The sequence below is a fragment of the Neopsephotus bourkii genome, unplaced genomic scaffold (assembly GCF_033783945.1).
Source record: "Neopsephotus bourkii isolate Nb327-2 ecotype Australia unplaced genomic scaffold, CSIRO-AGI_Nbou_v1 NB_1589, whole genome shotgun sequence".
Lineage (NCBI taxonomy): Eukaryota > Metazoa > Chordata > Aves > Psittaciformes > Psittacidae > Neopsephotus > Neopsephotus bourkii.
In genome coordinates this window covers 6,951,867-6,968,203 of record NW_026902065.1, presented here as the reverse complement: position 1 = coordinate 6,968,203, position 16,337 = coordinate 6,951,867, and the positions used below count along the sequence as shown (strand labels likewise).

Sequence of the window (16,337 nt, the reverse complement as noted above, 5' to 3'; positions counted from 1 at the left end):
CTTTCTGCTTAGGGAAAGTAGATTTTCTAAAACATGATTTAAGGAAAACATGATTTTCGGAAACAGAATCATTTGCTGGAATGAGGCTTATGTTTGGTTTGGTTGTAAACCAAATAACTCAGATTTATTGACAACCTGTTTGACTCAGGCACAGCTTCAGTCTGAGCTTAGGTGGCCTTTCAGAAAACATGCTTAAAATAAACACATTTTTTAGGTTTATTCCACCCCCAAGTACCCCTTTATTGCTGATCTGAGCTTGAATCACAGCTGAGGTTGAATTTTGGGTTTTATATTACAACCGTAATCTGAGCTTTTTTGTTGTTGTTGTTGTTGCATGGTCTATCCCCCTGTAGAGAGTTAATTCTACTCAGTGAAATTTATAGTAACATTGCCTGTAGACCGAGACATTTTGTTTGCATTGTACATTTGTGTTGCTTTGGCTGGGAGAGAGTTAACTTTCTTCATAGTAGCAAGCATATGGCTGTGCTTTGGATTTTGCTGGAAACAGCATTGATTACACTGGCATGTTTTAGTTACTGCTGAGCAGTGTTTACACAGAGTCAAGACTTTTTCTGCCTCTCAACCCACCCCACCAGTGAGCAGGCTGGTGTGCACAAGGAGTTGGGAGGGGGCACAGCTGAGACAGTTGACCCCAACTGACCCAAAGGATATCCCAGACCATACAGCATCATGCTCAGCATGTAAACTAGGCAGAAGAAAAAGAAAGGGGGAGATGTTTGGAGTGATGGTGTTTGTCTTCCCAAGTAACCATTACGCATGAGGTAGCCCTGATTTTCTCGGGATGGATGAGCACCTGCCTGCCAATGGGAAGCAGAACAAAAGGTTTGAGGTCATGGTTTTGGGTTTTCTTTGGCTTTGTTTTGTTTTGTTTTTTTAATCTCTTTAGTGTAAATACAACAGTTACAGAGGCCAAACCAGTTTTTGTAGCTATCTTTCTGTTGAGGGTACAAAGATGCTTGTATGCAGTTCGCCATGCTAGATGTATGTCCCCATGTCCAATTCTCTGCCACATCCCACTAGGGGGGAGTGAGCAAGCGTCTGCATGGTGTTTAATTGCCAGCTGGGGTTAAATCTCAGTCCTTTTAACAATTATGTAACATATACAAGAATAAAAGATTAATTACTACACAAAAAGACCCCCAAGTCACATATGTATTACTAATGTTGAAAACATTAATCATTATCTGACAGATTGTAGACTAAGTATTATGAAATTAAAACAGCAAAAAGCTAGTATGCTCCTGTGATCAGTAAGGAGAGAGAGACAACAAAATTAGGATTTTTTTTTCTTTATAGGAATGTGCATCAAATTTCCTGGGTCAGGGACTTTTCTGTCAGCAAAGGTTGTGAACTCAGGTTCTCTCCTCCTTTAACAGGTCAGTGCTAAATACCTTTCGTGGTCCTGTGTTAAGTCTTTGTCACAAGTCTCTCTTGTATATTTCTCTTTTGCAATTTTGTTCTGTATTGGTGTTGTGGTATCTTAAACAATCATCTCAAAACCAGATCTGTATTTCCTTGGCACTGGAATATGGAGATTCAGTATGGAGAAGATGGGTTACTGCAGTTCAACCTTCCTGGCAAACTGGCCCTTGGAATTCACTTCTGCCACAAATACAATTTGCTTCACAGCAAAAGCCTAATGGATGAGCCAAGACAGAACTGCACTTCTTCCCCTTCCTAATTGTAAAACGGAGAGAAATAATGGTGTTTGTAGAATATTGCACATCTAACACTGCTTTTCAAAGCATCTAAAGGTACCAAATCACAACTTTGTAATTAGCCCTCATCAAGTGAAAAATGTTGAACAGGGTCCAACTTAAGTCACTTCTTATTTGTTGGAGTTTTATCATTTTCCCAGTAGTTGATGCAAAGCATTGACTTGCTTTAGTGTAATTGAGGTCCTTAAAAAGTGCAGTTACTACATAATTATCTAACAAGGATATTGGAGTTTAGAAAACAGCAGATGGATTCTAAGGCTTTTGAATCACTTTGTAAAAACAAGAAAACAAGCTAATAAGAATTGTCTCAGCCAATCCATAACATGACTATACCTTACGAAGTCACTGTAGATGAAATTCACAATGCAATTAATTTTAATGGAGAAACAGATCAGATTTGCCTTAGTAAAGTATTAACATTTTCAACAGCAAATAAAACCAAACTGTACTAACAAGTTGATAGTGAAGAAATGATAACCCAGTTCTCAACTTGATTACACCCTGTGGGGCAAAGCAAAGTGTAACACTGTACTGGTCTGAAACCCAGTTTTCCTTCTGTCTGCTTTTGATCTCATGCATTAATGAATTCAGAAAAAGGCCTTTTGATGCTGGAAAGTTGATCAGAAATCCCTTTGGACTTGGCAGATAACATTTGTTGACCACACGTGCAAATGGTTATCTGTCATTTAGTGAGTGACACAAGACACTGCCAGGGACTGTGTCATGGGCAGACCCATCTTCTGGCAGGTAGCAACCAGCTGTGAAGGAAACTACTGCACAGGCAGGTCTGGTTATAAGCAGCTGTGGCTCATGGAACAGCAGCAGACTTCTCCATATGCAACAAGTTACAGTATAATTTAAGCCTTTTCCCCCACAGTAAGGTGTATGACAGTAATGTCAGCATGGTTTTGGTCATTGGTATGACCTCTCTTACGCTTACTTGTGCCCTGCAACAACTGAGTCCCTTGAATTAGCCCAAGTGTTTTTATATTCTCAGTCCTGTACTTTTATAAGGGTCGGTACTTTTAGTTTGTATGCAGCTATTGTCTTTTGTTAGAATCTTGCACCATAGGAGTTGCAGCAGGTAGACGCAAAAACGCTAACTAATGGATTTTCAACCCACTACTTCTCAAAGGGAATTTCAAACCTCACATCTAATTCAATATGCTCATCAATCATTCACAGAATATTTCTGGCACTCTTTCAAAAAGCATTTCAGTAAGGTTTGTGAAGTGCATTTAAGAAAAATTAAAAACATCTGACTGACAAACTTGGTGACTGTGGTGTCTTCACAAAAGACATGATAGAACAAATGAAAACCATGAGCTGTGAGTGAATAACACTGCTAATGTAAACTCTAGTCTGCTAATTAAAACTCCATGGGAGCAAATGTTTCCTACTGTATGCTAGTAACATCAGTATAGTGCTGAAATTAAACTATGGTGGACCTAATGCATTACCCCTTAGAGCTAATTGTCTCTATTCAAACTGCGTTATACAAATATATAGCTTTCTCCATTCTCCTTACTGATAATGCCTGATAGATATAGAATAGAACATCTTTTTGCTAATACACAATTCTGACTTATGCTGATGCAGTTGGAGGGACTCAAATTCTCTTTTTAAATGCTGTGGTGGGCTGAGGCAGACCTATATTAGCTTTAGTTGTGGGTTTGTATCATACCTTTTGTTTGCAAGATACCATTTATTTTGGGATATGTTGTTTTTGGAGGGAGGGTGACACACATGCTCCAAATGTAAAGCTTCCTCCCTTCTGCCTTTTCTTTCTTGCCCTCTGATGAAATGTTTTTTGGAACCTTTTTAAATGTATCTATAAGTTGGGGTTTTTTTTTGTTCTCTTTTTTAATTTTTGATGAAAGTGAGTGGGGTGTGGACTACTGATTTTAACAAGAGTAATTCACATAAAAACAACCAAGAACCAGTAGAAATAAATCAATCACATTTGTATTTGATGAAGGCTTTAACAGTGACAAGACTCTCAAGATACATCCATTCTTTTCAGGGTATCACTGAGAGAACCTGCATCCCAGGCACTTGTCTGAACGCAAGTAACAGGGACACAAGCAAAAGACTGCAGGAGAGGTTAGGCTAAAGTGATTATTGCCTGCAGGACTAGCTAGAGTTTCCATTACCTCTGTTATTGGTCATGCTGTGTTTCTTTCTTCTATGCACTTTCCTTAAAGAACTAGCTGTGAACACTCATCCTTTCAGCAAGAAGATGGTTAGTGGATGAAGGGGCTCTCTGGTTACTTGAAGGGCTCTTTGGTAACAGAAGAGATTTTTACAGTTTTCTTAGATTTTTACTTTTTTTAATGCCGTTTGCTCCATGTTTTTATATTACAGCATGTCTGCATGTGGGTTTTACATGCTTTTTTTTTTTTTTTTTTAAGAGACATAAACTTTTGCCTTTTTTTCAAGGCTGTTATGACAATGTGAAAAGGATTAAACAGAAACATTTAAGCAGAAGTAAATATAGTTTTCCAGACAAGAAAATGACTGTGTATGCCACAGAAGGAGTTCAAACGGTTTGGTTATGACTTGGTTTTGAAAATATATAAGAACTAGAGGGTTCTATTTATCCATCTATCTATCTATTTAATGTGCTGTCATGGTTTCAGTCTTACATAAAACAGGTAAGTTTGTCAAGCAAAAGTTGTTTTATTTTTTTGAAAGAAAAAAAAAAGAGAAGGGGAAACTTTGGAGGGACCTTATTAAAATCTCTGAAAAGGTTCTCTTTAACCACTGACAGCCTGACAGCCTTCTGTAAGGCACCTCAGTATCATTTAGGACTCTTTTTACAAAGGGAGGGAGCAGGAGTGTGTCTCTGTGAGTCCCCAGGGGCTGCAGCATCACGCAGTCAGCAGTCTAGATGAGAATATGTTTGGAAAATAGGTGGTGCATCCATTCAGGTCATGCTTTTTCTTCAGACATGTGGCTATTGGTTAATGACCTGGGAGGAAACCACAGGGAAGCCAGGATCAGGGCAAGTGCTTCATAGCAGGGCTATGAAGAGACACTAGTTTTCAGTTCCCTAGTGTTGACAGGTGGTTGAAGTTGTGCTGAATTGTTCTTTGAGTCTTCAGGAAAATTTCAAAGAAATTCATTTTGCCACCTCTTTGAAATTGCTCTTCAGGAAAGAATGTTTCATACAGGGGCTATCAGCATCAACTACCAAGCGGAAAATACATGCAAAAATGAACATAGTACTCCTCAGTTTGTTAAAACTCACCTGATGACCTTATTGACATGCAGTAGCACTGTTTCCAAGAGCTTCACAGTACACCAGAAGGGCTGAGTAAGACCATGAAACTGAGACTGTTATCCAAAATTACTGTAATAAATATTGTCAAAGCTCAGTGTTTTTACAGAAATGTAAAACATCAAACTTCTGGATGTAAACCACCCACATCAGTAATCAAAACAGAGACATTGAAACATGGAGATTCCAGGTCCTCATGGAAGCAGTATAATTATTTAAAATGACAATCAACCTGTTTCTAGGTGTTTTTATCTCTAAAATGAGCTAAATACATGCCTTAGGATTTCATCATTTGCATTATCATTTTCCAACCTGAAGGAAATCTGAGAAAACAAAAAAATACAAGACTATTTTCTTCAGTAAGATAATTGATATTCTAACGGTGCTCTGTTTTCATTCCTTCTCATTTGTTTTATTTTGTCAGTTTTAACTCGGCAGCATTCTTTTTCTTGGAATAATAATAACAATAATTTAGATAAAGGTTCTGAGATGAAGATCAAATAACTTATAAAAATGTCATAGCTGAGATTCATGAAGCTATACTGGCATTGTGCTAAAGACTTTACAAAGGCCTGATGCAGCCACAGATAACTGGAGAAGTGTTTTTCCTTATATATTTTTAATTATAAGAAATTGATAATAGAGCTCAAGATAAAATCAGATAAAAGTTCATTTTGCTATTGAGATATAAGTATCCCTAAATGTGTATTATGAGTTCATTCAGTAATCAGTCTTAAGAGCAGTCATTAAATTCATTGTGTTTCTCACATGCTTTCATTTACCTAATTGTGTATTCACTGAGCATAAATTAATAAAGCATGTATGACAATGTCAGTGTGCTCTCTGCACTTTTGTGTGTTCTGTGAATGTTGTCTTTTTTCAGAAGTATAAAAGAACATTTAAAGAAAAAGAGCGGTTTCAAACTGATAGTTTAAAATTACTTCAAGTAACAGGATTCTGAGAAAATTCAAACAATGTTAAGAGCCTCAATATGTTTGATATTGCATAAAATCACAGTAAGAGTTGTTTCTTGCCCTTTCCTTCCAAGATTACCAATTCAGAGACAAGACAGAACTCACATTTACAGATGAAGAACAGCAGTACAGGCTGTAATGCATCTGTTTGTTTGTAGAGTTTATGCTATATTTTTCTGGGGAAAAACATACAAAATAATCTCTGTTGCATGGGACTCACACACTTTAAATTATGGAGAAGGATTTTCTAAATCCCTGTGATTTACATTGTGACCAATATACTTGGTTTGAGAAATAAATACACCATCATCACGCAAATAAACCTGTGAAGGAATCCATAAACAAGGATAAAAAAAAGTAACCAGTAATTCTACAGAATCTCTGCATTACAAGTCCCAGAGATGCTTTTCTTGAATAGAACTAACAACAGCATAGCCAATAGAAATGACCACCAGGAGTGTCAACGTTAAAAATTGCATAGGAACCAAGGAAAACAAAAGTGTGGTTCTTGACTTGCATATAAAACCTAACAGGATCACAGACCTTCTGGAAGCCAAGGGTATTCTTGGTTGAGTTTCAGGTCAGAGTTGAAAGACAGGAAGAAAAGTTATTTTTATCCTCTGTTCTGGAGAAAATTCTTCTCTATTTGTCTAAAAATGGCCACTTGAATTTCCATGACTGCTTTCAACTTTAGTTTAGGGCTTAGAAGTAGTTCAGAATACTTTGTACAGGCTCTTGCACCAATACTGTAACACTGGGTTTAACTTAGCTAACATTCTAGTGTAATGCTCTAGACTGTCAAATTATTTCTCTACTACAGTGAGTTTGACTCCCAGGGTTTAACTGGGAGAAAAAGCTTCAGGGAGGATTTAGGTAAATCAAGTGAATAAGCTTTAGGAGGAAGATGCTATTAAGTAAGAGATACTAGAGACAATGTTAAGATTTATTTTATGCATAGGTGTGGAAGTCAGTGGATAACAAAGTGTGTGCAGGAAAGATAGATAAGCATGCAGTTTCGGTTCTGGTAAATCTGTACTGTGACAAAACCAAATTGTTCCAAGTTTGCAGTACCTCAGTCTTTAGTCAATAGCAGCTAGCCACTGCCCCCTCCTTGCTGAAAAGTAATAGCTCAGGTGAAGTGGTTTGCATGGTTATGTAAAAGCACACATCTGATTTCTTCTAACAGGTGAAATACGTGTGAATGCACCTGATGATTTTTGTATGTGAAAGACGTGGTTGACTATAAGTTTATCTCTAACAAAATATTCGTATGGCCATGCATAATTTCAGTCTTTGTTGGACTTCAAGTAAAACCAGGTACTGGCACAAAACCACCATGCTGTCTGATATGAAAAAACTAATTGCAGGGCTAGCTAGCAAATTTTGCACAGAGAAACCAACCACAGATAAAAGGTGAGCTCACTCATCTGTTATCAGAAAACAGTAGAATAGGTGCATGACAAATTCAACCATTGTTGATAATTTTTGTACTTGGCTTAGCATCTGTTAAAACAGCAAAGGAGGACTTTAGGGGGGTGGGTTGGAATAGCTGACAAGGTGGGCCCTTGCCAGATCATGTGTTGCATGGCTACTGGCTAATATTTGAGAAAGCTCTCAAGAGTGACCTTGGTCTGGCAGAAAAAGACTGTAGGATAAATAGGGCTTCAGCTCTTAGAATGGGCAGGCAGCAGTGGCTTATTTTGTTGGACTGACTTGAATAAGTGCTGCCTCTTCAAGACATGCATTTAAATTCTTGTGTTTCTATTTATGCTGCTCAATTAGAGAAAAAAACCCAACCAGTCCTCATATGTAAAAATTAAATATCTACCTTTTCTTCTTCTTCAAAGGGGAACAATCCCCTCATCTTTTTTTTTTTTTTTTTTTTTTGAGAATGTTATGAGTTTTGAGAAGAAAAATAAATATTCTGGAGTAATACAAAGAAATAACTTTGCTCCAAAAAACAGCATGGGAAATGGTTTTAAAATCTGAATTCAAAAATGTTTCTTTCTAGCTGCCTCCAGTCACCTTTCCTTTACACAGATTCTTATCATCCATGGGTGTCAAGGAAGAGAATAAAAACAGAATTGAGATTCAAGTAATAAAATTGAGATTCAGATAAACAAAATTATTTTTCTAAGGATTTGCACTTAGGCCAATGATGCAAGTAGGAACAGAACCCCAATCCTTGCAAGTATCTGTTGTCCAAAAAAGATTATATGACCACCTGATACTTCTCATTGTGTCATCCTTTTGCTTGGATTTAAGAGAACTGTCCCCCACTGTATAGTCATTGCTATTTCCCAGAGACATCTTCTGGAAGTCTGTAATTGAAATTTGGACTTGACTTTTTTTGTTTTTGTTTTTGTTTTTTTTTTTCACTTGCCTAGAAAGTGATTCAGCCCAGTAGGATCTGATCATATGGAGATCTTCAAAAGAAGCTGCTAATTGCATTGGCTGAGTAAATAGAAGCACTGTGTCAAATGATTAAACTAAGATTACACACACCCAGCCCTTTGTTCAGAGTGTAGTTATGCTGTGCAACCTAATTTAAAAATTATCATAAAGCTCCCCCTGGAGACCAGTAAAGTGTCTATGGATCCTGGACTGTCTAGCAGGTAGACACTAACTGACAACAAGACCAGTGTGTGACTTACTGGACACCACACGAAGCCTAGCTGCTTTGGTAAAAATATGGCTGTGAGATAGGAGTTATGATGTCTGCCTTGATGGCAGACACCTTTGAATCTGAGATTTAAGAGAGGCCTACAAAGCTGTGTCCTTTCACAATGTGATTTTCAAAGTGAATCTGTCACCAGCTGTCACAAATACATTGAAGACTGTGACAAAATACCTTTTGCTGGACTGAATATTTTTCATGCTCTAGGGAAGTAAACAACTAGTTTCTAAACCTGTCATCTGTTTGTCACCATTCTCTAATAGGAGGCTTTACTGGTAGGAGGAAAAAGACTTTTTGCTGAAGGCCCCTTTCATGTCTGTTTCTCTGGCATCTCTGGAAAGGAGACTACACTGATGGCTTTTGGGTTGCATAGAAGGAAGGCAAAGGGTTGTGATAATTAACGTGTTTGCCCACGTTTGAAGTGGGTTCACATGATATTTTGTTTTCAGGGTGAATTCTGATACTAACATCCCGCAGGCAGATTTTCTCAGGTTTCAAAGTTGTCTGTCTTGTAGAGACACAATGTATGTGATGTATCCAGAATGAAAAATGCTTCATCAGAGGGGCTTCTCAAGCAAAACTGTACCAACTCTGTCTTGAGCCATATAACAGAGTTTGCCAACCAGTTACTTAGAAGCATGTTTTTTTTTCCTCTTTTTGATTACCTCTTCTCAGAAACAAGCAGTCTGCAGTTCTAAGCACCCTTTCATGGGGACCAGTTTTGTCATTTCTACTGGCAGTACAGTTCTAAACAAGACCAAGAAAAAGACTTATATCTTGATTAAGGACCTTTAATTTCTATGTGTGTTCTGCTGAATCTAGCTCTAAATCAACAAACACTCCCCAGAATATAATCTTTCAGAGAAGTACAAAGCAAAATCACACCCTCAACTAAATTTTTCATGAGGGATTTTTGCTCTATGAAGACATAATTTTAAAGTGAGTTCATGGCAGAATTCCTTGTGTCTTTAGCCTGGTTGGACTCACTGACTCAATCTAGCTGTTGAATAGCAGGTGTTCCTGTTAAAATAGGGACCAAATGCTTTATTTTTCTTTGGGGAGACAATGAAATATGACACATATGTTTATTCCTGATGCATTCCTAAGACTGAATTGCTCAGCTTTATAATCAGGTAGCTCCAAGTGATTTCAACCACTAATATTTTTTTTCAACCAACTCTATCAAAACAAAAACTGTTCTATAAGCACATAGCCTGAATAGAAAGCACAAAGTTTATTTACTTTCAGGTTATATTGATTTCAATTTAGTCTCAAGATCTTGAGGGTTATAGGGACTTCCAAGAAAGTATTTCTAAACATTGGCTTCATAAATCCTTGAAAATATTATTCTTTTACTAAAACTTAATGCTGAAAGGTGTTTATTTTGTTATTTTCTATTCATCATGAATGTTCAGCTTCAAAAAGAAACAAACATCAGCAGGTAATTCAACTGGCCAAATTTATAACATAAGTATAGAAAAAAATTAAACAGTCAAATTCTCACAAACCAAACAGAGATTGAAGGCTTAATTGTCCTTGCTAAAATAATGTGTTAAAAATAAACTGAGAAAGGAAATCAAGATTAAAAGCTTGTAAACTAATATTGCACTAACTCCAGGAAAAAAATTATCCATAAGGTTTCTGAATAGGTTTACTTGATGATGTAGTCTAACCATCAGTGTGGGTAAGGTACTGTTAATTGATTCATGATGATTAATTTGATCTTTAAGCGTGATCAGTGCTTTGGGTGGTTAACAAACAACCCAGGTGGCTATAAAGCTGGGGTACCTGCTGTGAGGAGGCTTATGGTCTAATTATCTAACAGGAACCGGTTCCAGGAGCACAGTGACAAAAAAAATGCAATCTTTATCATGCACTATTTTCATCTTTTTGTTTAGTCGCACAGAAAAGATTGAGAGTTAACTTGTAACTGCTCTTTGCTAGATAAGTATGGAAGAAATTATAAAAGTCTTTCTGCATTCTTCATGTCTTCAGTTTGGGAGTGACTGAGAATACTGCTAGTCATCCTCTATGATAATATTCACTATATTAGAATGGAGGAGAAACAGCAAACTTCCCTGTTGCTGTGGAACATGGCGTTCCTGATGGTACATGCACAAGATGTGAGAAATAGCTCTGTGCTGAGTATGGTGATGTGAGCTGAAAATTATCTCTTTTCACTCTCTCATACGAAGTTGGGGATCTGGAGAATTTTCTGGGAACTATCTATCTACAAATCCTACATTTGAGAAACAAAACAAAAAACAAACCAAAAATCTGCCACGCACAGGTGTGACCCTGAAGTCCGGACCATTGCAATTTTAAATTCCAGCTGGTTGTTGTTGCAGTGCCACTGGTTTCAGAGCATGTCTACCAGTGGCTTGAGCACATCTCGTCTTAGTTTTCAGACTGCAGTGGAAGCAGCATATCAAATAATTTAATTGGACCACTAGTATCCATGTCTCTAGAGGGAAGCTCAGGCTGATCAGCTACCTACATACTTCTGCATCCCCTTCCGTGGCATGTTGCCAGGGATGTAGTTCATCCTCTTACACCTTGTTTACTCAGCATCCATATTATCAGGACATATGGATATAGGCAATTACCAGAGAAGAAGGCCAGGTTTGGAGCCATTTGGACCATTCCTGTTACTGATCTAAGATAGCAGCTCTTGGGTCAACAAATGACCCCATTGTGGTTGCCATGTTCCCCCAGTTAATGGAGGCTGGAAAATGCATTGCTGCTCTTTTACCTCTTTTGCTCATTGAGTGACAATGGAGAGAAGGAAACATTAATGTGATTGCAATGCCCTTAAAGTTTGCAGTGAATAAGAGTGGCTGCAGGGCTTGAAGATTCAACAGGCCACCCTCTACAAGGAAGCTTGTGGCTGCCCTGCAATAACAGCACATGTTCTTCAGGATCTCAATCCCCCTTGACAACAATCTTCTACTCAACACAGATTTTTGCAAGCATGTGGTATATATATGGTCATATATTAAAAATGCTAGGGGACAAATGTGCCATCTGGGTAGATTAATCAAGAAGGATACTGTTTATTCATCTGGAAAAGACTGGTGAAGCACAGGGGAGGCTTTATCCCTGACATTCTGTGTTACAGTGAGTACATATGTGACATGCATAGTTGGTAATTCATCACTGTGCATTTCAGGTCAAAAAATACCCTTTATTTTTAGTAACATTATCTGTATGCCTTGCATGTTCTAGGTTATCTCATACAATAATTTTATTTTGGGTGCTGAACTATATAACCTGGTAGCAAGAGTATGTGCATTTGGCCACAGGTTTTAAGGGGGCTTACTCTAAAAGACAGACTTAATGCCTGTGTCAGGATTATAGCACCCTGATTTGCCATCTGCAGTCTTTGTGAAGAAAGACAGAGGAATCTCCAGGTCCTCTTCTAGGATCCCTGTGGAATAACCTTGATCTCCTGAAAGCAAAAGAAGTCCATGAAACAATATTTAAACACATCTCCCAGAAGCAAGATGCTTTCCAACATCTGAATTCACATGTCTGTACACATTTGGATTTTATACCCTCTCTTAAATCCATCACTTCTTCCCTCTAATAAATAAACCTAATCTTCTCTGTCTTCCATTCTTTTTTTGTTTCCTCAGGCACTTTCCATCTCTAAGCAGATTAAACTCCCCAAAATGTCTTACATTATATTAAAGAACTAAACTCAAGCATGAGAAATCCTCTTGACATGGACCCTAAATTTTGCCACCCCCTTCTGAGTCAGTACAGTAAATAGTTCAATGCTAGGTCTCTATGCAATGTAAAAGTGTTTCAACAGCTGACCTGAAGCTGGTTTGCTTTCAGGTATTCTCATTTTGGGTCATTAACTACTTCACAAGTCGTCAAACAACAGTTCAAGCAGAAAAAGATCTACAATATGTCTCCAGAGTTGAACATTATTTATTGTTAATGGGAAGCTGCAAATCAATTCACTTCATTCTCAGCAAAAAAATCCCCAGTGGCAGTGCTTATACTCTCATCTTGAAGAAATTGCAATTTTGAGCGGGGATCCTTCTCTCCGCTAATTGTCCAAACTGCTTATCTACAGGTACATATGTTGGCACTGTCTGCTGTTTTCATGTTTCTTTCTTGGGGGAAGAGGCTCAGCTGCAGGAGAAAAGCTTGAAAACTCTTTGTTCATATCCTTACAGACACTCCAGGTGCAGGTGCACCTAGCTTGTTCACAGACCTCTGAAGTACAACAGTAAGGATGGTGTGATACTTTCCGAAATGTCCTGGTCTTGACATCATTGACACCAGATGCTGGGCAACCCATTAAAAATGTCTTTGGTTGCTTGTGACCATTCATACATAAGAAATATCCATCCATAGTTCTGGCCACTTCTTGGTAAGTTCCTCCATCACCACATAGTCCACTTAAAAGGCAGGCTGAAGAATGGGATTTAGTGGAGTCAGGAAATAACTGTCACTCTATCAAGAGAGGAGAGACACTTCACCATTTTCCAGGACAGGCCACATGATAGAATATGTTTGTTTTCTCCTGTGGGATACAGTGGCAAGGCAGAAAACAGACAGTTAGCTAGATTAGGTGGGGATACCTTCTGCAGCAACCTCGCTTGTAGTTTCCCAAGCATTTGGGTGCCGAGTCTCTTAATCTTTTGCCAGCAGTAAGGATCTCAGAAAAGGTGATACAGCTACATCTTAGACAGCAGCAAATGCACATGGTTTTGGAGGGAGTACAGGAAAGCTATCATGCTCTTTGGCTGCCTCCTATCCCTGGCTGGGGAGTAGCAGAGAGTGAAGCAGCTGCAGATTCATGAAAAATGCAACTGCCAGACTTTTCCACCTCCTGAGGTGTCATCTGAAGAAGATGAAGTTTCTTTGCTGGCTTGCTCCTCAGTGTAGACAATAATGTGTTGCCTTTCAGAAATCCAAAGACAAACTGTTTCCTTTTTCTCTTCCCTTCCCAGCGTTTTGTAGTTCCCCTCTCCAATTTTATTAGCAGCAACCTAGAGGTCTGCAAACATATAGGTCCCCAGAAGAGATGGTTTGAAAATGAATGGACATCATCTCCAGGTAGAAGCAGGTACTCATATTGGCAAATAAGTTGCTCAGACCCTAATATAGGACCCAATAAAGCAGGCAGGGCTTGCTCAAGATCACAAACTCCTCAAATACAATGTCTTCTGCAAGCTACCGATAGACTATTATAATGACATGGAAGTTGCTGAACCAGATCAGAGTAGCTGTCTGTCTGCTTTGTTCTTTTACTTCAACAGACACCAACAACATCTTTTCAGAGTGACACACTCAGAGATGGGAAAAACATTTGCTGTTGTCCTAGAATAAAAGTGCAATGCCTTGAGGCTGTGACCCAGGAACATAGAGTGCACAGGGAGAAGGGTAAGTGGAAAGCAATTTATTTGTCCTTTGTCGCATTATAGAGCTCGTGTTTTCCTGTAGTTGTCTATTTAGACATTTGGCTGTAGTCTCTTACGTAATGTCTGTTCTGAGGATATATGTGTTGAAGACACTCCAGTAATGAACTCCATGGGACTTCAATTAGATTCACAAGGGACCCACTTGTGTTTTCTTTTAAAGTTAACTAGACCAGACTTGGTGGGAAATATATCTTCATGCTTTACGCTTCTGTTCCTCTTTCCAGAATCTTTATTTGGCTACAAAAAGTGTCTCAGTTTGTAACTTAGCATCTGCTATAATTGCATATATACACGTATCATAACAAGACTTCCAAAGTCACCACAGGTCAGATAGATAGGTTATAGTGCTACTGCTATTTTAATGTAGGAGTCAGCCTTAATGTCTGCCAGGAGGGTGAAACAATCCAGCTTTTACTGGAAATTGTTTGCAGTCTCAGAGTGGCAGCAACCATTCACACACAGTTCATGGTCAGAAGCAAATGTGCTTATTAGACTTAGGTCAGCTCTAACCTACTGACAATTCATACAAATACACAATTTAATTCACATTGTTTTTTTTCTCAGTATCAGGAAAATCAGCAAACAAAATTTCAATACTTTTCTAATGTAGTATCTGACACATATAAGATGTTGCAGAAGAATATAGCTTTTGCATTGCAAAGATTATAAATTTACAAGTATGCTACTGATTGCAGCTTTAATAATTCATGACTAATTCCCATTCCTATTGGACACACAAGTGTGGAGGAGGTAAAAAAAAAAGAAATACTTAAGCTACCCGACACTTTATCTTTACATTCCCTACAAAGACAGCATAGGCATCATTTTTTAAACATATATATCTGCATATGTACAGTGTTATGTATTTGTACATACATAAATGTACAGCTAAAATCCTGTTACCGTCACCTGGACTTTTATGATGTCACTTTTTGATTATGGACATTGCTGACAGTATAGTGAGGTCTGACAGGGGCATTGTTTCTTTAGTTCTCAAGCACTTTTACCTTGATAAGGATTTTCCAATCAATGCCTTCCATTATCTTCCAGCAATGTTAATTGAAGATGTATTCACATCAAACACTTATATCTTATCTGAAGAAGGTGTGTGGAACAGAGTTCCAGTACAATAGAAATAGTAATATTCTAAGACTGTAATTATATTCACACTTCATGCACTGCTAGAGCTACTTGCAAGTTAATACTATCAAATTCTGCGGTTCTTGTGTCTCTGGATTAGTGATGAAGAAACATTAATATCAGCTAGTAGATGGGAACTTCCTAAACATTCTGAAATGGATTTTATATTCTTTGGCACTCTTCATGAAATAGCAGTCTTAAACTTTTCTTAAGAAATGACTATTCATCTGATATAGAAAAAAAATAAAGGAGTAAAATTCCTTTTCTTAAAGATCAATACAAAATGACTTTTGGTCCCCCTTTCTACTTCAGAGGGAAAAGAAAACCACAGATTAATTTTTACTCTAATGTTGCAGATTATTTTATTAAAGTTCTTTAAAGATTTGTCTTGGTTGGTGCTTGATGGCTCCATTTCCTGAGCCTGTTCAGTCTCCATACAGTCTTGCTCACACTTCTGACCCTCCAGAAGGGCAGAAGGAATATAACCCAAACCAACTGTCAGTGGCACACCATTGAGAAATACCCTGACTTTTCAGCTGTGGGACGTTAGCCAGTATGTGGCAAAGCACTTTAGCAGCAGCTTGAGTGACACTATCTTCTGCAGTAACAAGTGATGGCTGGAGTTTCCTTTTACTTTTTTTTTCCAGTTGGGATTGGAATACCTTGAAGGTAGACCATTATTCTCTATGGTGATCATTATTTGCTGTCCCACTAGGATATTGTCAATAGCCTGAACTTCCCTGATCAGAAAGGAAAGCAGGAGACATGCCAAGCATGCTCATCTCCATCTTGCTGCAGTCTTACTTACTCAGGTGTAGTCTAAGTTTGGTCATGTCTGGAAGCCAACCCGGGACATAGCGCAAAATTATTTGGAAACTAGGATTGGAAATGCTGTTGCTGTTACAGTTATGATGAGTATTTTAACTTAGAAATTGTCATTCTCTCTATAGTGCTCTGACATGCTTCCAGGGTACATCCTTTTGGGTAGCAGGGATTATGGGAGACTCCTTCTGAGACAGAGATTCTGCTTTTCAGCGGAGAAATGTAGCAACACTAAAACCTGAAAGATAAACTGTCAGTGGACCATTT

The 16,337-nt window shown here is 38.1% G+C and overlaps 1 long non-coding RNA gene across 1 annotated transcript in view; it reads left to right on the top strand.

Moving 5' to 3' along the window:
- Positions 1-1,315: 1,315 nt before the first annotated feature.
- LOC133222374 (uncharacterized) overlaps positions 1,316-16,337 on the top strand; it is a 51,829-nt gene continuing 36,807 nt past the window's right edge. Inside the window, exons 1-2 of the long non-coding RNA XR_009728281.1 lie at positions 1,316-1,397; positions 8,034-8,088. This is a non-coding gene — a long non-coding RNA (uncharacterized LOC133222374). The remainder of the gene's footprint in view (positions 1,398-8,033; positions 8,089-16,337) is intronic.